At 38.1% G+C, this 22,475-nt stretch overlaps 1 protein-coding gene across 1 annotated transcript in view; it reads right to left on the bottom strand.

Moving 5' to 3' along the window:
* Positions 1-21,097, bottom strand: part of PLEKHA5 (pleckstrin homology domain containing A5) — a 156,439-nt gene extending 135,342 nt beyond the window's left edge. The window contains exon 1 of the mRNA XM_082279991.1: positions 21,040-21,097. The gene's annotated coding sequence lies outside the window, so the exon portion shown is untranslated. The remainder of the gene's footprint in view (positions 1-21,039) is intronic.
* Between the last annotated feature and the right edge of the window lie 1,378 nt (positions 21,098-22,475).

The following is a 22,475-nucleotide window of genomic DNA, read 5'->3' as shown; positions in this document are numbered from 1 at the left end:
TCGTTATTAAAGATCTCAAAACACACTGCTAAACCGAACAGCTAATTCTACAGTTCTGAATAATTCCTGCCAGCATAGTTACTTTTTAACTTGACTCATCTTCCATTTCAGCTATACCCAACAGCATTCTTTTTCAAACTTCTGTGAACAAACAGCAAATCGTTCAACTCAACAAACAGTATTATCAATTTTGCTGGGTTCTAAAGTTTCTGCTGATTTTGGAGGCAGCCATAAAAGCAGACTTCAAAGAGTATTTTCACATCTTTATTTCAATATGCCTTCTATGCTAGAAATAGCACCTACTTACTGTCTCAGTTAATCAAAGAAAAGTGTAAGTATAAATAGAAACACAAGTGAACTGCAGGGAAATACTTAGCTGGCATTACTTAAGTATGCACGTAAAAACACCGTATAAAAACTATAAGCAAATCTACATCAGATTTTTTTCACATACAGCAGTACCAGGCCACACAATATTTAGTGAGAAACACTTCAGCATTAACAAACCCTCTTAAGGCAGATAGAGCCTATGCCAGCATAAAAGTCTTTTCTCTAAATAGCTGATACTGTCTGAGGAGCTGGTACTTGCAGCAGCTCTTCTGGAAAGTGATACAGGTTCAAGTCAGCTCATATATCTCACCATAAACTAGTCCTACAACTGACACATTTTCAGCTTGATTAGACTTGCCTATGGCTGCAGGATTGCAAAAATCATTGTGGGAGAGGAAGGACTTCATGACCACAGGAAAAGGAACCTGTGACACTGGTAACTTTTATAGCTTCAAGCCAATCTAAGCCAGGATGAACCCACCCTGGCAAAGCATTCCAAAGATACAATGAAAATATGAGCAAGCAAAAAAACCCTAAACACCTTTCTCCTTGGAATGAGTCATTAACTCTGAGCTTGGCAAACCCACATCCATTCTGTGTAATTCTTTGACTGCAGATGGGACTGTTCAGCCTGGAAAAGAGAAGGCTTAGGCGTGACCTAATTGTGGCCTTCCAGTGGATGAAGGGAGCCTACAAGAAAGGTGAAGAGGGACTATTTACAAGGGCCTGGATGGACAGGACAAGGAAGAATGGCTTCAAACTGACAGGCAGTAGGTTTAGATTGGGTATTAGGAAGAAACTGTTTACTGTGAGGGTGGGGAGGCCCTGGCACAGGCTGCCCAGGGAAGCCATGGCTGCCCCATCCCTGGAAGTGTCCAAGGGCAGGTTGGACAGGGCTTGGAGCAGCCTGGGATAGTGGAAAGTATCCCTGCCATGGATGATCTTTAAGGTCCCTCCCAACCCAAACCATTCTATAATGGATTCAATACATAATTGTACAGCAGTGCCTGAAGAAGACCCATTGTCATCCTTCCTCTATTCTGATTACATACCTTATACTGTCAGAACTTAAAGCAGCCTCAATTCACCATTGCTTCAAGCCTGCTCAAAAATTACACATCAAACAGTGGCACAGAGCAAATGCTGCTTGACAAATGCAGCCGTTGACATAGCTTCTAAGATATGCCAAATTCCTCATGTTGTTTCCTGTATTCCAATTTCTTCAGCTATCACAAAGAGTTCTGCAAGAATTAGGTCTCAAGAGTTTTTTGCTGAGAATGAAAATTTGAAAGCTGCACCCCAGCAATTTTTGATGTGGACATGCCATCACATTAGATTAGGTGCAAGTAATTATGTGAGCTAAAAAGCTTGCAAAGAAAACAGAAACTGGTTTTAGGTAAAAATAGTTTTCAAGTATCATTATTTTATGCAGAAGAATTTTAAAGTAACTGCCTAGAAAGCTGCAGTCTCTCTAGAGTGGACTCCATTTTCCATTTAGATTTGCTTCTGGAAGGCTGGAGTTTTTTTGGTTTTTTTTTTTTTTTTTCCAAAGTTCTGTTCATGCTTTTGCTGTCAGCAACCTGGCTTAAAAAGCTGAAGGCAGTGCCAAGACACTGGTTGCTGACTTCTCTGCCAAACAATTCTTCTATTGTTATTCAGGATTTAAACTGACTTCTTCTTGGATAAAGGAGTAGTCACAAAACAGTCCAAATTAAAGAGCCTGAAAATTGGGAAAGCATGGCAAGATCTTTATCAGCATTTGGAAACTCACTCAACTATTCTTCAGTTTTGTTATTTTCTTATTCTCTCTTCAGAAATGGATAACCATGCAAAAAAGCCACCAAATGCCTTCAAAAGCTTCGCTGGTAAGATTTAATTCAGGCAGTGCTGGTAGAATCTTCACTAGCTAATTCGTGGTGATGAACAACCTAAATGAACAAATTTGACTTTAAAAGTGTTGATTTCCAGTATTCTTGTTATTCAGTTCTCTTGTTTACTAGATCACATGAGAACCCAGGTTTCCAGCGCTATTATATACTTATTCCTAATCCTTCTCCTCCCAACCCAAATGAGAAATCATTAAAAGCACATAAATCCTAGAGTACGAATCCAGCTGGTGGTACACTAAGCAGCTTTCACCAGCTAAATTCTCTTTAGAGCATTTTCTTCATATTTTAAAGATATTGCAGAGGCACATCCAGCAAATTTAGGAATTGACTCCCACCCTTTGACAGAGTTTGTAAGTCTATCCCCATAAATGCAGTTTAACAACAAAAACCATCATTTGTGTCAAACCAGTAATCTGTATTTCCACTCTTCCTAAATCTAAAAACGAACAACACCACGGGTTTTCTGTTTTGTTTAATAACATGAGATAATACTGAGCCCAAAACACCAAACCTTTCACAGAACCTTCTAACAGAGAGTTCTTGTCCTCCAAAGAGTTGTGTGTATACAAACTACAGTGATTCAGTACTAGCAATACTAAGGTCTTGGTCTTTCAGATTTGATATGAATATGCAACTCTGTATTCTGGCATCAGTATTATCTAGAAAAACAGAAATTCATTTTCAGAGTTGACCAACATTTAGATCCCTATGTAAAAAAGCTTCTGGATTCATTACTCAAATAAATCCATAGTTTCACTAGTTAAAAGGAAAAAAAAATCAAATCCGTAACTTTAGAGAAAAATGTTGTCTAAATTATGATTAAACCTCTACTAAATTTGTATTCCACTTGTTACATCTTCCAAAGAATTTATTTCTTGAGAGAATAATATAGAAAAGGTAGTTACTTCCCAATAATCCAAGTACTGATCTGGAGTTGAAGAAAAATCATTCTTCAAATGCCCATGTGCTTAGATAAAACAGATCTTTTGGGAAGAAAGGGAGAAAAAAGGGGAAGATTTTCTTTTCAAGTAAGTAAATATTTCATCATTTAGACTGTTGTAAGCATCTTACTCTACCCTCCCCAAGCTTGTATCATCTAATTTAATCTTATGCTATCTCTAAAATGATCTCATAGGGTTTCTGAAAGCAGGTACAAGTTTAATACTTCAAACCCATTTATAATCTGAAAAACAATGCAGCTTTAAAATCTCTTTGCCAGGTTCCAACTCACTCACACAAACCCCTTCATGCAAGAAGTCAATTACACCAGTCTGAATCAATACTCAGCCAGCAGACAGTATCTAATGATTTCATAACTTTTATGCTTCTCTCATTAAATCTGTGTATAGTAAAGCTTCAGTAGGAAGATCAGTAACATTTAGATCAGTAACATTTTCATGTTTACATAGTTTATTTTCAAAACAAGCTAAAGCCGAAGCATTGCTATAAGCAAACTATTAAGTCTTCCCATGCAGCCATACCTCGTGCACACACAGCATCCATCAAAGCTTTAGTGATAAGATACCAGTCAGAGATACTCTGCAAGACCATTCCTAAGAACCTGCAGCACCATAATTAAAACGACTCCTAGCAAATTAGTATTTCTAACCTGGTGATTAAAGTTGCTCTCCAGAGCTGCTGCACCAGATTAGATGCACACAACAGTGCCCTGGTCCCAGCTGTGATCAGCAAAGAACACCTGGGACAGCCCATCAGGACAGGAGGGATGCACAGGGCTGCCTTGTTTTGGCAACTACAAGATTCAGAAGTGTGATACTAAATGAAAGGAGCAACCACAGGGTTCCATGACTGCAGACTGCCAGCCCACACCATCCCAAGCTACGCTTTCCACATGTTTTCAGCCACTTTCCTGAATGACAGGCGTTTCTTTCAGACACCTTTTGAACATCTGTCACAAGGGCCAGCTCTTCTTGATTTGTGCTTCCTCCTGGTAGTTCTTTTATTGGAATATACAGCAAATCTGTTCTCTACCTGCCTTTCTATCATTTCTAACTTTCAAGACTTGCACTCTCCACAGCAGCCCTCAGTGAGGTATTCCAGGAGTTCCTCAAACGAAGCTCTTCCATCTTTGCTCACCCTTGTCAAACTCCTCTGTGTCTTCAGCTCTATTATATCATTTTCCTGTTAAACCAGTACTACCTTAGCATAAAACTATGCTTGTATTTCTAGACACGCTGAACTGGAACAATATTGTTTCAGATGTCAGGCCTTTACAGCCACATGGCTTTTCCAGCTGGAGTCTGATTTTAACAAGACTGTCTTCTCTGCACTGTGGATGAAGGCCCCAGCTTCCATTTCTTCTAAATTAAAGTGATAAAATATAATTCAAATATCAATAGATTATATTTTTTCCTATCCTGAGGGCACGCGATTCTGTCAATTCATAAGCTTAGCATCACAAAGATATCAATTGAATTTGAGCAAGTAGTGCTGCCTTTCAAACAGGAAAAGGAAATCTTGTTAAAAAGAGCCAGAAATCCTTGCATGAAGAGGTCAGTGAAAAGCAGTGGCAAGGTGACAAAAAAACGTACACCTAAGAATTAAAAAAAAAAAAAATTATCTCCTTTTTATTTTCCAAATGAAATTATTAAAAAATCCCACTTTCCTGAACAGCTTAGGATTCTCTAAGCACTAGAAATACCAATAAGGCAACAAATTGATATAGCTGCATGTAAATTTTTTAAATGCATGCAGAGTTTCCTTGCTCAAACTGCAAGAATATCCATTCAAGAAGCAACATTTGCTCCAAGTTTATTTTAGCAAAGTGGAAATAAAAGATTCAATTAAGATACTGGCTCAAAAGGAGACAAAGAGGAAAAAAAAAACCAAAACCAACCAACTTTGTAAAGTCATCACTAAAATTTAGGACCTAGTGGCTCCATAAGCTGAAGGGATAAAACAGCATCTATTATCTGCAGATTGCCTGTGTAGAGGTTCAAATCACGTCAGGGAACTAAAAAAAAGCAAGCTGTTATTTAACTCAAAGTTTAATTTTAATTTTAGTGCCCGTTTCACAAAAATCTGTACCACAAATCACAAGAATTGGGATATATTTGAAAATCTTTGAAAGCCTGAAAGAACATGGATCTTATGCTCTTCTCTGTACTGTGTGTTACTGCTGAATTCAGTATTCACCTTGACACATTTAAAGTGAACTAGGAGGAAAACTGTCCTTTATTCTTAAATAAGAAACAGACTGTTATACTCAATTTTTTAAAATTTATTTTTAAAATCAACCAGTGGCAGAATCTGCAAAGAAAGGGATTTCAATTTTCAAGTCGGTACCCAAAGAATGAACACTGCATGCCAGCTAAAAAGACAAAAACCCTGAACCAGTATTAACACTACACAGATGTTCTTTTTTTGGTTATTATTTTAATTTCAGAAAGTCCCTCTCCCCAGGCAAATGACAAAAACGTAAAGAAAATCAATTTAAGTAGTCATAATTAACAAGCATTTAAAGAGGAAAAAACATTTACCAAAATAAATTCTCTATAGAACGCCATTACACATCTCGTAATATTTTTTTTTTTTAATGCTGACTACTTATACAGGGTAACCAAGAAAATATGTTAATTGGCCTCCAACTTCATATTCTTCCACCTATTAATCTTCCACCACAAAGAAAACCTTTAATCTGTTCTTGTGGCAAAAGGATCTCCTACAAGCACACGGTTAATTTTGGTTAGATAAAAAAAAAAAAAAATCTTCAAAAGGGAGAGCTGAGCCATGTAAAATATTTAACATGAACCACTTCAGCTGCCTCAAAACAGGTTACAAAGATACATAAACTTTTGATGAGTTCACACTATTCCGTTCATCTACTGCCAAGACAGGTCATATCTCGAAAACACTGCTGTTCTCCTCAGCTTAAAGGAAACAGCTCCTGTATGTAAATTCCTGTCCAAATTTCATGTAGGGTATTCATCACTCTCTCCTCAGCTGCCAGAAGTGTGCATCAATCCAACTCACGAGCATTTGGAGAAAGAGTCTTTCTTGTAAGTATTTTCTTTCCTCCAGTATGAGTTTTCTTCTGAAGAAATGTGTCCATTCAGAAGGATGCTGCCTCTTCCCACACAGTTCCTTATTTACTGCTCTAACTCACAAAATATTTCCATCCCTACAGTTACTGAAGCACATCAGCTCTCATTCTATACCATTATCTTCTTTTGGGACTTGCATCTCCCCAGCTTTACAGGAGTTCATTTTCCCCAAATTATTACCCTGGCCATTACCACACCACCAGGTGAATCATCCTAGCATGAAGTAGGAATACTGGAAGAGGAGTACAGCTAATTACTGAAAATAAAATCACAGCTTCAAAGATCATTCCACACACAATATTTATACACTCTTCTTTATTATGCCTCGAGCAAGTAGGTGTATATATATATATTTATTAAACATCCAAGTATAGCTTACAAACTAGCAATGGTCTTGTGTAATTTTTGGTGGTCCAAAAAAATCACCAGGACAGCACTCAGAAGTAGCTCAAAGCAATGTCACCAGAGAACTCTAGAACGAACATTTCCATGGTATTTTGTGCAGTACAAAACATGGTCTAAGGAACATGAAAACCTGAGATGCTTTGGAAAGTGAACAAGCAGTAGCAGTGGTTTTGTATGCAAATTTAAAAAAAAAAAATCAAGTATTTAAGCACATAGTAAACCCAAGTTGCTAAATTACAGAAATGTATTATCATATTACATTCTTCTCCATTCCCACCTCTTTTATTTGAGTGCTGAGTGCTAAGAATGTACCATTACGTGGAATTTAGTCAAGCAACTTTTTTTTGTTTTATCATTTCAATACATAACTTGGAAAGCAACCAGTGAAATAGCACAATTTATCTCTAAAAATAAGACCAGAGATTTTAGTGGCTCGATTATGTTTTTCTTACAAGGAACCTTTGCAGAAAAGTACAAGTTTCAGCTTAGAGCCCTGATAATTAGTGCCTGTGGGAATAAAGCAAATTATTTTCTTTCCCTAGCACCACAATTTCCTGTAACTTTAATTTTCACATGATGATATTCCAGTAGCTGCTCAGACATAAGATTTTACTGTCAACGGTGTGATCGGGATTTGAAACAATTATCTGTGTTGAGTTTAATCTCCCCCATTAAAAAAAAAAAAAAAAAAAGTTAGGTTTACAGTTATTAAAAAACTGTATATGAAGAAAGAGTATTTGCCAATAATCTCCACGTAATTTTTTAGGCATGCTAAAGAATTCCTCTACTTTTGGACTCAATTATTTAAAATGACAAAATCCAACAGGTGCAACACGTAAGTGCACCTGGAGTAGAGGTGTTGCAGCCGCCTTCTCATGGACGAGAACTTACTCTCAAAACTCCAAGAATCCATCTTCAGTGACTGGGAAAAGCTCAATCTACAGAAAAGGGGGCACAGTTCAGATAAATTGCTGAAATACAGATGTCAGAGCTGCCAGTGGCTTGCAGAGAGGCAACACCACAGAGGGGACACTCCAAAGTCATCCCAAACTGCGCTCAGTGGGCACGCAGAGGAAACCACTGCTGTTCTTAGAGCCCTTCACCAGTTATTTTTCCCTCAGAAATGGGAAGAGAGTGTCTTACAGGGAATGGAGCTGTACAAAAGACAGCAGATGCAACCACCCTTTCCTACTGAAATGAAAAGCAAATAGCAGCACTTTTTTTTTCAAGGTTTAATGATGCACAGGGATGCTATGTTTAATCATCACGCCTCATGAGGAGGAATCATTAAACACCTCAAAAGAAGCTTCTAAAAAAGACCAGTGTTGTACTTGATTAAAAAAACAAAACAAAACAAAACAAACAAACCCGACATTCCCTTGTAGACATATCAGCCAACAGTATTGGATCTTTCCCAAAATAAATGCTGGGGTTACAGAATTAGAGCAGGAAAATCACTGATGCAACTCATCAGCTGAACGGACACTGTGTCGTTCAGGCAGCTCCAGAAGGCAAACCAGACTCAATCCAGATGGTGAAGTTAGGCACTTCTTGGTGTCCACAACATCCTTATTTTCCCTGACTTTAGAAATTCAACAGCATTGCTGCAAAGTGTTGTGAAAAACAACAAAAAAAACAAGCCTCACAAGTCACAGCTAGTTACACACCAGACTTCTTGTAATCCTGTTAATTCCCATCATTTTCAAATGGACTTTGGAAATTACTATTACATCATTTCATAAACAACAAACCCCCCCAAAAACACTCTTGTATTAAGTAACAAAAATAGCTTTTCATTTCATTTTAAAAGAAAGCATAGAACTGATAGATGAGCTGTTCCTACTCCTTCACAGCCAGCAGCCTGAGTTTTTACTTGAATATTTTAAGCACTGGCCTACCAACACACAGGTGTTTATGCTTTGCATGTATAGATAGAAAAGGTATGAAATGTTGATCTCCCAAGTAAATAATTTCTAGTAAAAAACGCTGTCCAATGGCACAAAACTAAGTATTAATAAAGCTGTTCAAGGAATGTATTTTAGTGCCATTCCTGAAAGATGGCTTTACACTCCGTAATACATTCATCTTTGCTTCAGAATGAGTATTTCATAGTGTATTCATTTGAACTAAACATTACTTCGCTTACATGACAGCTCCTAATTCATTTTCATTTTAAAATCTGTTTTATTCTCTGTTCAGCACTGTAGTTTTTCCATCAACACCTCTACATGGTTATTTTCAATACCCACTTAAATCCACTGAGAAAAATCAAAGTGTACCATTCAACAGTCAAATACTCCTTCATCTGAGTATCAAGCATTCTCCCAGACAAAACCATAGATATGCTGGTGAAACTTTACCAAGAACATAACAAAAACACTGCGAAGCAGTTGGGATTTATCCAATGACCACAACACTATTTATCTCCTCACAAAAATAAAACAGCTTTCATGTATAAAAAAGCAAAGATTCCCTGAGCACAAGTCATATTTTTCGGCTGTCATTTCACAGTGACATTACCATGACATCTTGGGAGACCTGGAGAGAAGTGGAGAATGAATCACTTGTCATGGCGTGGCCAACAGAAAATACCAAAGAACAACTCAACCCCTGCCTTGTCTATTAACATTCAGAGGTTATTTTCTCCTAATTTCATCAATTAGATGGATTCTTTTTCTAAAACTAAAAGCAGCCAGTCTCACACAGACAACAGTCTGAAAGACAAATAGACCTTAAGTATGCCAATCTACTGACAGCAGCCCTACAAAGCAACAACCCCTTGAGGTCAGTTGTTAATCTATACTTCCACTCCTTGTAAAACGAGAAGTACTGGTCCCCAGCACTACACAGATGCAAGCAATTCAAACTATCATATGGCAAATTACAGAGCCTCACTGATCTAAAGGAATCGCAGGGAGCAATTCTCCCTCAAAAGAATGACCAGCAGGTTGTTTGAAGTACAGGAGAAAGTCATAAAGAGCAATTTGTTTTTGATCTGCCACATAAGTTTGCCCCAGTCCATTCTTTTTCAGGGAGAAAGGGAGGAGTGAAGGAGGTGAGGGGAAACACAGAGGAATAGATGGGCTGAAGATTCTATTTGCTATTAACAGCACATTAGTTGAATGTTTAAGTGTCACTGTATTAAATATGTTGCAGGGGAGCATGCACACACATACACCTCTTCCTCATTTTTAGAAATAAATCAAGTAATCTAATCCATCAGTATACAGAGAGAGGTTTCTAAACATATCTGTTAATTACCACAATTATAGTGAGCTGTCCCTAGTGCACGCTCTTTTACTTCAGGGGAAAAAAGTAAGCTTAATTAAAGTAAAAAAAAAAAAAAAAAAAATTTAAAGATGTAAAGCTTAATATATAATTCAAAGTCTTGACTTTTCAACATTTAGTAGTGTATCCTGAGCAGGTCTTAATTTTGACTGAATAGCAGAAAATCCTGCCGGGTTCATTTCGGGCTGCAGGCATTTGATACTGAACTGACCTCGCAGTATTTACATTCCCCTTAGGAAAATCTGGCATGCAGTCCAACTGGGGAAGATCATGTCTAACACTACTTGAGCTACCAGCGCTAGAAGCAAGCAGAGTAACAGTGAAAATAGTAGGGTGAACAATAAGGGCATGTATACAGAAATAAAATAAAAAGGAAGGGAAAGAGAAGGTCAAACAGCAGAGGAAGAGAAGAACTGAAGAGACTAAGAGTTGGAGACAGTTGTTTTTCTGATATAAATAAATCCCTAATTTTTTTTTCCAAACCAGTGGCGCAGAGAGGCTTTTAGACTACTAAAAAACCAAACTACTTCAGATCAAGGAAAATAAACTGCTCAGCAGACTTGAAATATTTGCCTCTGATCAAAACAAATTAACAGCTGCCAACTGCAGCTTTGTCTGCATTGCATTTGATTTTTTGTTGTGGTTGAAGTATCTATGTCAAATTTGGACAGAGAACAACCCAAACCATAAAATCCTCCATAAGCTCTGCTTTTGACCATTCCCCCTACAGTCCTAACAGAGACACTTGGTGAACCCAGCTGATAAATCATACCCAAAACCTATTCACCTCCTCTCATCACAATTTAGGTCCCTACTGCTGCAAAGAAATTAGATAGGAATACAAGAGCCAGTCAGTAAATTCTACTCCAACTTTTCCTCGAGGTGTTTAACCCATCTTCAAACAAGTGAAAAATTTTGTTTGTTCTTTACAGATTCACTTGGCCAGTAACATAATCTATATACCAGGCCTGGTGAAAGTGTATGAGACACACAGGCTCTGAACCAATTCCAAATTAATTTCTTCACCTCCTTGAAAAAATAAATAAAAGCCTTAAGTTACCAGAATGCCTTTTAAAACCCCACTTCCAATTGCGCAAGGCAGCTTTTCAAGCAGAGTAATAAAAGCAACAGCTCTCGTCTAAGTTACTGATTGCAGTACTTGCCAAAAATGATGGTACCTTCAGTCCTCATTAAAAGTTTGAGAAGTCTCTGTCTGCACTAATGACCTACAAACAATACTGCTTAAAGTCAGAAAGAAAAAACAATTCCATCACTGAGCAAACACCTTCCTTCCCCTCTTATTTAAAACCAGGATGCTGATAATTCCAACTCCTCAGCCCACTGCAATCTTTGCTTAAATCATCGAGGGCTGTGAAACACAGCAAACCTCACTTGGAGCCTAATGCACATCACCACTTTAATCAACAGACTGTTTTCTACTTGTGTCTCACTTACAGTTCTTTTTCAGCAACCAAACAGCAGGATTTTCAAGTAAGTTACATATCTGAACTCAAAAATGTTTTGAGGCAGCAGGCACCCAAACAAAAGATTATAGTGAACAGGATAAAACACTGGCATTTGAATTGCTGAATTTGATAGCACTTTTTGTTGTTTTAAACCGCAAAATGAGCAATTAGAGGCACCAGAAATCCCGAATATCTTGTTAGACAGGTTTGGCACTCTCACCTGAAGTTGGATGAAAACGACAAAGTGAGCTCAATTGTGAAGCACATTACAGTGTTTAGCTTAGAATGCAAGAATAAAGAGCACTTCAGGAAAACGTTCAGATCTTTATTATATTTTGAAAGTGAAGCAAAATGCAAATATTCCAGGTTGGAAACTTGGGAGAGGGAGGTCTGTAGAAGAAAAATAAAGAACAATGTGTTCTGTATATAAGATATAAACGCTACTGGTAACAGGAAGACCAAAAGGATACCCTTTCATTAAATTTGCATTTGAACAGAAGTCACTTTACCATACTACTAGGCATCACTCATCTAAATAATTCTAAAATGTCACCTTTTATGCTGTTTACTATGTACTGTGCAACATATCCTGCTAGAAAAGTAGGCAAATTTAATGGTTTTCTTGTCAGTTTATCTGCTCTTAAGAACAAAATACTTTCCTTAAACCCTCCTCTTTGTGGCCATCACTACAGAGAAAGTTTAAACCTGGGCAATTTTTAAATTCAGTTTACAGGAAAAAACCCTTTCATTTAGTAATTGACCTGTCAGACAGACAGGAGTCGCGGATAAAGAAATCCGAGGCTGCGTACAAAGGAAATAAAACACCTTTTGCAGCAGTGTTAGCACAATTCACACTCTGCTTCCTTCCAGCCTCATCCCCAGAGCACTTCAAGGCAAGGTTCATTAGGAGGCCTTGCTGATTGCAGGATTGCCGGCCCGTTTGCATCGGAAGCTGAGCAGAAGGAGGGACACAGGCAGGAGATGAGGCTGCACGGCAGTGCCAGGACACTCCAGGTTCGCCAGCCTGCTGCAGTCCCTAGGAATGGCTGTGTACCGAGGCAAGAAACCCCAAGGCAGCGCTTTTTACAGGCCAAAAACTACAAACAGATGGCCCAAGACTCCCACTGATGAGTGGTAAGTATTCAGGCTCCCAAACTCTTCAAAGTCATTGTAGGACAATGTTAATAACTACCTCCTGTCTGATCTAGGGTAGCTTTAGCGACCTACTCCTGCAAAATTCACTGTATTAGGGATATTTTTAGGTATTGATTCAAAAATCAAATTCTTTTAACTCTGCTGATACAACAAACAAGATGGATCAATCAGTAAAAGCTGAAATGTTATTAATTACAAAAAAAAAAAAAAAAAGAAAAGAAAAAAGTAACATTTGTGTGCTTTAACAGCTGAAAATATTTCAATGTTTCAGACCAGGTAAGCAACTGATACCCACATCAAGCAGAGAAGATACGAGTTTGTACCATAAGAGAGATTTCAGATCAGAACAGATGATATGAATATCTAATGAGGTTTAGCTTGCATCATTCTTCTGATTAAAATTCATCATTAAAATGAACACTTGATCTTACGACACGGATTCTCAAACATGTATTTTTGTTTGCAACTTTCTTTTTCAACTTTCTGCATCAAACCTTAAAAAAAATTTCAACCAAAGAGTTTTATACGCATCTAGAGGTTTTTCCTTGTATATCAAAAAATAAAAAGTAACCCTACAAAACGGTGTGAACAACATCTAAAATCCACGATAAAACCCTCCACCCCACAGTCTTAGCCATGAGGAATCCAAGTTACCCTTTTAGGCATTCAGGTAAATCAGATTAAAAGGTTTTCTTCTTCACCATAAACATTTGAGAGCACTGTGTATTTATTCTTGCTGCTCACAAAATTTTACTTCAAAGAGAGATTTCTGTCCCTTTTATAAACCAAGTTCATTGAAAAATTGTGAAGATTATACATCACATGTTTTTACTCATCTCAAAAACAGACTCTCAAAAATGATAAATGTTACAGACATTGGTCAGCAGTTGCATAATCTGCAGGATTTAATATAAAATTACAGAAAACAAAATCCAAAATGACAGAATTTTGCTAGCAGTACAGCTCAGAACAAAATCCAAAGCTGTATTTTTGCAGGATTTGTGCAATTACAGTATCCTACTTATTCAGAGAGTAGTAAAGATGATAAAAGCTTCCAGGAAATACTGGAATGGAAAGATGGCAAAGATGGCATTTGAAATTAAAACTTTCAACCACCTTTTCTTACTAGGACCACTCTTGCCTGGTCTGACACACTGAAACATTTCCAGGTAATAAAGCACAAAATTCGTTTTTAAAGCACTTGTTTCTATTAAACATGATTTATAATAGATTCTGGAAGAAGAAAAAGCAGGGAGCCAATTTTAAAGGTTAGGTTGCTTGGCAATATACCTTTCCTTACAAATAATTGTTCTTACTAAATCACAGTGGAGAAAGCCATGAAGAACTAAGTTTGTGGAGCCTCCTGAATATGCAAGTGTCTCTTTAATTGTTTATATAAAGCTTCAAGACAATCACAGGCCACACAGGCATTCAAAATACCATCTAAAAGCCTTTTTTTTTTTCCACTCCACAGATTTCAAACAAGTATTCAAGTTTCATCGGTCTGGAGCAGAAAGATGCAACTTCACAACCAACCATTTAACCAGACCTTCCTGTCCTGCCCAGTACTGGGAAGCAGAGTTTTACTGGAGTGCCTCTGCTTTCAAGTTCCCATCCCCAAATTTCTACTTCTGATGGCGGCTACTCATGCAGCTTCTTCGTCCCTCACCGTCACTGTCAGAGAACACCTTCCCTCCAACCAAATGCAAGAGCTATGGAGAGAACTGAAAGGCATGGTTATGTCACACATTCCAAAGAAAGAAGGCAAGGGAAGAGGGAGAGAGAGAAGGAGTTTAAATTTAGATATTTACTTACTGAAACACAGAAAAGAACACACATCCAGGCACCACGTTGGCAGAAATCCCAGCACTCTTCGCTTCCAGCAAGGATTTGCCTGAAGCTCCACAAGAGCCTTCTCCCCCTCTCACTCGCACACAGAAGCGAACTGAGGAGTGCTCTGCACTGCCAGCCCAAGTGTATCTCAGGTTTAATGAAAGTGTAATTCATTAGAATAAGAGCCAGGGTAACATAAACATGTGCAGGAAAAACAGGCTTGGCGCAACACCACAACAGACACCAGGTTTGATCAGCACAGCAAAACTCTGTCAGACCACAGGGATAAAATAAAAGTGGGCGCAACACCTTTAAAGCAGAAGCAGAACATAAAAGGCACCAGGCAGAATTTGGACCTGTAAAAGTTCTACTAAACAGAGCTACAATGAGTAGGCTCCTCTGTTGGCAAAGTTCACAAGGTACCTGCCTGCCAGGTGAGGTGTTTTTGGAAATGTCCCTCAGTTCCAGGTGCTGCAGGACATGGGTACCAAGATGGGGAAAGGAAAAAGAACCTGTGCAGCACCCAGACACAACAGGAAGATGATATACTGCTATGTGCCCCAAAATCATTCTTAAGAAGGCACATCAGTTATCTTTTTCTGCAAAGGGGGGAGGGTTTGGGGAAAAAATTGCACCACTGTATTCATTAAACATTGCAGCAACCACCTACATGAAAGTTTTGACTGAAGAGCATTTCCTTTGCTTTTTGCCATCCTTCACACATGGTGAATACCAAAAACAAAACACCATCTAAGAATTCACTTCACCCTAGTAGATGTTGAATATATCTACTTGATCTGCTATTAGTACTCAATCACCAAAAAAGACCAAAGCTAGGAAAGAGATATTACCACTTCAAAAACAAGGATCTAAAGCTAGAGACCAATTTACTAATTTGCTAACAAAATTCAAAAAGTTTGAGTGTCTTCCATATCTTTCTCATGGACTTCAATACTTCACATAGCTACATATGTATAGGTGTTCTTATATTTTTAAAGAATTATTCATTAATTCTTACAAGTGTTGAAAAACTTGGTAATGATTTAAAAAAGAAAAAAACCAGTAAGTTCCTGCATACTTTCAAGTCTCTCTTAGTGAGACCAAAGCATTTAAGGTATTGCCCAATTTAGAAACACATTGCAGGAAAGAGACAGCTCAAAATATCAACCACAGACGTCACAGGCAAAAAGAACCTTTAGAAGCACAGAAACTACAAACATTCACATTTGATATTCCACCTCCCAGACTAACTTTGAAACAGGTTCCTAAGCCAGGGACAATGGGCCCTCCCAGACCTGCACACGAGTCAGACAACTCATTTTTGCAGGGTGAACTTTTGCCACCCTTCCCTCTGGGAGAAACCCCATTAAGTTTGCTCCCAGGAAATCAGCTCCCACTCCTACTCCTTTTCCTGACTTGCCACTGCTCCTTTCTGCCTGGTTGTCTCTCCCCTGCTCCCATGCTTTTAGCCTTCTCCTTCAGCACACCATTACCTACAACCTTGTCCTTCCACATCCAACCCATAGGAAGCTGCTTCTTGGATGCAGTCCCACCTCTCCTCTGACCCACACCCATTTCTTCCTGTGCCTAGAATCCTTCCACCTCCACACCCAGCTTCAGCTTTGTGGTATTTTTGGTTCTGGAATAAAGAAGCAAACGTTAAAGCAGATAATAAATGTGCAGGCATTCCCAAAAAGTTCTTCTTATCTGAACAGCTTTGCTCACTACAAAAGGCACAGGATAGCTTGTGGCTATGTCCCAGTTTACTCATCTAGCCATACACCATTATTTGACCTACAGTCTCGCGACATAGGAAAAAGAATTAAGTTTATTCTTCATTTAGTAAAATAAAGGTTAGAGGTAACAAAAAAGAACTAGATTTCCGGGAGAACGCTGTGATTCTTAGTCTTGGAGAAAACCAGTTTGATCTGTTCGTATTTTTCTCAAATTCCATTTTTCCTTTCAAGAAAGGGCTTTTCTGCAAACACGACTGATTGTTCTTTGATTTTTCTGGAGAAAGTCTCAGCCGAATGGGAAAGGATCTTTAGAATGCACATAAAAGACAAAGGTTCAAACGAAAGCTGAATTCTCAATGAGCACAGGTTTATTTTAGTAAACAATAGAAACTCAGAGCTGAATGAGATCTTATCCCTTTTAATCACTTAATAAATTTTCCTTGCCTTCCCAATTTTCAAGCTACATGTCTACAATAAACAAACCCGCACTGACAAAAAGTCTCTATAAAAGCACACAAAACCTCTCTGTGATGCAACAGTGAACTCACCTCAGCTTTGGCCAGGGTTTGCCAATGCCTTGATTCAGCAAACAACAGGCAAAAACTGTTCTGATGAATACAGAAAAAGGTAAACTTCAAGAGGAAACCCTAAAAATGAAACTTCAATCTTCTTAATTCTTTAAGTTTTTAAGAATTTTTGCAGTCAAGATTTTGTACTGCCCAAAAAGTGTCAGTCTTACACCAAAGTTAAGAAAAATCAAACTGTAACATCCAAACAGTTTACCTAATAGTGCTTTGGTAGAAGCCAACCTAGGAAGACTGATGCAAAATTCCATAAATATCATCTTTGGATTGATTTTTAGTGTAACTTTATTTGGTAAAGCTAAATAATATAACCCTTGTTTGAAAAGAAAAAAAAATCAGTACAAAAATCCTAACTTATATTCAGAACTACTGCAATGAGAACCAAAAATGCAAAAAAAGTAAGCAAATGCCTGAGTTTAGATCACTGGGTTGTTTTAACCAACAATAGGGGTTTCTTAAACACATGCATATGCAAAAATGCACACACATTTATGTGATTTTATGGTACTCAAACCCAGTGCTTGGGTGCCTAATGATTATGAAGTCATCACAAAGTCCTAAAAACATCAAGCTGGAAATTCTCCATGATCTTACTCAGTGAGAAGACTGAAGCCCGTGACTAGGTACTTCTTCTCTGCTGAGAAGTATCATAATGGGATTGTCCCATGGGGTCCTTTTCCTTAGGCACTTATAAATAACCTAAGTCACTTAAGCTTCCCATACTACCATCCAGCTTAGATGTGTTTTGGGGATAAAGCCCTTAACTTTTCAGGGCTCAAGAGTGCACAATATACTCAGCACAAAAACCAGTCCAGTGAAGGTTTCTAAGCAGGACAAAAGAAAAATATCAAGTTTGCTGCACCATAATTTTCACGCCTTAAGAGTTTTACCATATCTTGGTTTTACTTCAAAATACAGGAGAGTCACTACTTAACTGACAATAACTATTAAATGTTAAAATTGAATGTATCAGTTCTACAGCCATAGGGCCCCATATTCTGGGTAAAAGTTTAGTTGTATAAATACCAAACCAAGCATGACTTCAGCAAAGTTTACTCATGGAGTTCCCACCAAGTGCTGATGAAGGGCTGTCCGTGCACACAGCTAATGTAAAGTAAACAAAACCAGACTTTCTCACTCAGAAAGAGACAAAACCCCTAAACAATGTAACCACATCTGAGAACACATGCAAGGTATCACCGCATTGCACATTTTTTAACTCCAAATAGCAAACAACACCTTTTGTCATTCGCATTTAGAAGAGGTGAGGAGGATGTGGCGAAAGGATTCTGTCATTATCAAATATTCTACTGCTCAAAAACCCACAAAAAATAACCTGCAAAAAAGGTCAGTCTTAGCTAGCATCAACTTAGTAGGACAACCCTACACCAAAAGAAAACCATAGTATGCAATGGAAACAACTCCTTATCTGTCCCTGTTTTAGTGTATCTTTCCACCTTAAAACTAGAACAAATTCAGTGTCATGGGAGAGAAAAAGAAATGCGTAAAATAGTCACCATTTGGTATTTACTTATGCTGAAAATGAGTGCACACATCCCAAGAAAAATAGTGTCCTTTAAAAATAATCACATTTCAATGCAGTCTGTATACTGAGTCATTTGTTTGAAATGCCAGTCCAAGGAATGTTAAGATTTAGCTGACGATTATCTCCTCGACATTATCCCAATTTGATTATACTGTGTTTACTACATCAAAGCCAAAAAAAGCACAGTAATAGATTCAGCAACACACCCACTTGGAACACTGAAGACCTATTATTAAAGAACCAGAAGAATAATTTTCAAAAGGTTTTTATTTTCAAACACAGTCTAGCATAAGATCTTACCATAAAGGAGGGTTGTTAAACACTTCCATTCAACCTACATATTTGAAGCTGTGCCTCAGAAGTTAGGTCAACTAATTTATGTGATCAGGAAACTTGACTATCCTCCTTGTCTAACTCTCTGACTGGACACATTGCAGGAATCCAACAGCTAGGTTTCACGTGGCTGAAGCATCAAAAAGCGTGACATTAACATTCATTTCCTTGTAACTTTGTAACTCACACAGAACATAAACCAATGTATTTCTTTCAGACTTAACCACAAACAAGCTTTCAATGTTTTTAGTTTTAACATAGTTTTATTATGGGGTAATCGACATAACAAAATACTAATATTCAGCAAATCAGTACACACAAATGAGCAGGTTATGGTTAAAAATCCACATGTGAGAGTGTTTGTACAGCAGAAGGTCACAACAGCCCATGCTGTTTGCCCCTCATGCAGAAGGCCCCCAGTAGTTAAAACTCCGACAACCAGAATTATTATAATCAACACATCACCTGGAGTTACACTGCCTAGGATCAGAAGACAGTGATTATAACGTTGTCACCCTGTCTACGTTAGCTCTCACATCCTCTCTAGCACCAGTAGGGCTGAATGTGAGACAGCTTTAAAAGGAGAAGCTATCACTGGGCAGGAATTCAAATTCAGCCTGAGACTCTACACAACAAACCAGTATTTAAGTAAGGATGCCAAACTGGTCAGACCACGTGAACCTTTCGGCAGGCCTGACAGCACCATCCCTGCTATCCTCCTACAGCTATCAAATCACAGAGAAGTGTTTGTGCAACATGTTTTCAAAGGCAGCACAACTTCCAAACACAAACGGAGCTATTTTGTGCTGGCTATCAGCAAAACAATCAGCTCCATGTACATCCTAACAGTTATGGTAACACCTTGAACAGGAGATCTTGGAAGGACAAGAGTACACAAACAACCTACCACTCACTAAGTCTGTCCAGAAGAGCATCAGTCGCTCTACAGTAGCGGTTCACATACTTTTTTTATTCCAGGAAAACTCAAGTTGTCATTTTCCAGTTACTACAGCTGGCCAACACACTGTTCCATAGGCTTATTCTACAAGAAAAGGTTCCACCTCAAGGTCTAGAAGAATTTTTTTTTTTTATATTGCATATACACGCAAACACAGCTTACTTTAAATCTTACTTGTCTTCATTTAATGATCTTCACAGAACTCCAGAGGTGAAACTCTTAATGGCTCCCTGTCCTCAGTCTGGTGTATTTCTGGTCAACTGCTGCACAACTCGTGCAACATAAATTGCAAGAAGGCAGAACAGAACAGGAAAACGAACACGTTGCCTATTCACAAGTAGTCTGCCCTCCTAGACACCACAGCACCTATTCTGGTCAGATTTTTGGGAGCATTACTCTTCAGTATGTGTTTCTAAATTTTGTTTAGGACCAAATCAAACACACTCATATAAAATAAACCACGAAACACATAAATAACGTCCACCTCATGCTGTCTACAGCGCATCTTACACAGAGCAGCAACCTTGTGCTCAACACTACAACAAAGAAAAAACCTACCTGCAGCCAATAAACTCTATTTGTAACCTTCACTCATAAAAGTTATCCCACTGATGACATTATTAATTTAAAGACAGCAAACCAAACACACAGTGCAGTGAGTAAAAACTCCTGAATGAATTGAGAAAAGCCTGTGAATTGTTAAATAGAAGAAAAAGAAGCATATTAACCAGACAAATATACATAGCTGCCACTTAAAAATTTTCCAGATAAGGATGGTCTAACTATCTGGAGAGGAAAAGCTTGTAAGAAGTTTGTACAGATCCAACCAATGCACCCACTGGACGTCTACACAAGAGCTTTATTTTCACGTCTCTCATCCAAAAAGACAATACACACAGCAAGCCTACCACAGTGAATGTGCTCCTCAAAACATACTACAACCAGAACAAAAAAAAAAAATGGAAATCAATGCTAGAAGCAGGAGGTCTGCAAAGAAAATGGCCAAATTAAACCTTCAGTGTGGCTTCAAACAATGTAATTAGAGAATAGGGCTGAAATCAAGACTCTTCTCCCAGTGATGAAGAAAGATCTTGCCTTTGTGAAAGCATTTATGGCACGAGAGGGTACACACACAAATATCAAACAGACAAATTCAATGTATTCTTGGCTTGCAAGGACATTTGCTGCTAGATGGTTACACTTACAGCAGAAATTGCATTTGAATCTGCATCCTCAAACAGCTTTAATTAACAAAAAAAGTCAAGAAATTGTTTTAGCTGTGCAGATTCAGTAAACAAAGGACTACATACCCTATGACAGATTTAAATGGATTTAAATCTGTCATAGGATTTACAGGATAACAATTAAGTACAGTTCAGAATGCATTCGAAATTAGTAACATTTAGACAAACTAATTGAAAATTATAGTATTGTGACAAACATTCAACTTACTTTACATAATATCTTGCACCTTCAAAAGTATACGCTTCCTCCCAACCTGTGGGTAAGTCTGGAAAACAAGCAGCAAAACATTCCAATTACCTTTTGAAATGGTGCTAGCCATACTGGTCTACTCCCTAGCACTAGGGTAGTTAAAATACTGTGCCTGATTCCACGTGTCAAAACCTTTAGTCCCAGGAACAAGTATTTTAGAATTGACTCACAAGACTCTCTTACTGTCAGTTTTGTAAGCAAAGAGAAGCTACACATGTGAAAATCTGATTTGGGGTTGTCATTCTCAAATAATAACGAGGATGGTTTAAGTCTGCCCTTGTTTAACGTTCCTTCCTTTGACCAGCAACTCAGGGTCATCGCCAGATCTCCCTGCCTTGAACTTCAGCAGCCTCAGATTACCTGGCAGGCAGAGACCTAAACAGAAATCCATCTAGCTGAGTTACATGCAAGTCACAAGCTTCTGAACAGGCACAGTATCAACTACACCACAGAGCATTAGCATTGTGTTAGCATAATTCCACCACTGTTGTGACTAACAAGTGTTCCTGCAGTGTTTACAACTCTGTTGCATTTTACATGAAAATAATTTTCCATGTAAATCTAGGGGAGGATGTGGGTACATCTCTTCCTTTCTATTACCACTTCTAAGAGTCAGGAGTCCAGATATTAAAAAACCCCATACCACTAATGGTCAGTATTTCTCAAGTAACAGCCTCCTGGTGCAATGGAAGCTCTGGAGATGTTGGGCACCTCCATGCACCTCTAGATGCACCACTACCCTTAAAAGTTTGCCCCTGTCAATAAAAACAATGATTGATATGTAGCACTCTCTCATTGAATTACAAAAGCAAGAATGTATTTCCTAAAGACAAAAAAAAAAAAATTCAGTCTGGGTTATGTGGTGGTTTTTATCCCTCCCATTACTTATTTGCTCTGGCTGCTTTTTTCTTCACTCCCGTCTTCTCCAGAACAAAAATCCAGGTGTCTTTCAATAACGACACGGGGCAAAGTACGGCAAACAGGAAGTCTCTCCAGCAGAAGTATTTATGGCTGCTGTAAGAACTTTGCAAAAAATACCCTTCCAGTGCTGAATAGCTCAAAGAATAAAAAGCACTTCAATTCATAATGGAGGACAAAGCTTTCCTCACCATCTAGAACATGCCTCACAGAATTATTTAACAGATAGCTTTACAATAATATACATCTGCAAAAGAAGTGCTATTCACTCAAAATTGTTTCTTAAGAGAAGACATTCTGAACATAATTTGACTAGGTTCCAAAACAATGGTCAGAGCAAAAGAAGAGATAAACCCCAGAATTAATCTGTTTGATTTTATCTATGTATGGAGAGATTCATTAACATCCATGAATGATGAAAACTATTGGAACAGATTTGGTTTTTAGACACTTTGGCATCTGATTGGTAAGCTATG

This window comes from Coloeus monedula (genome assembly GCF_965178545.1).
Source record: "Coloeus monedula genome assembly, chromosome: 4".
NCBI classification, from domain to species: Eukaryota; Metazoa; Chordata; class Aves; order Passeriformes; family Corvidae; genus Coloeus; species Coloeus monedula.
This window is presented reverse-complemented; position numbering and strand designations above follow the sequence as displayed.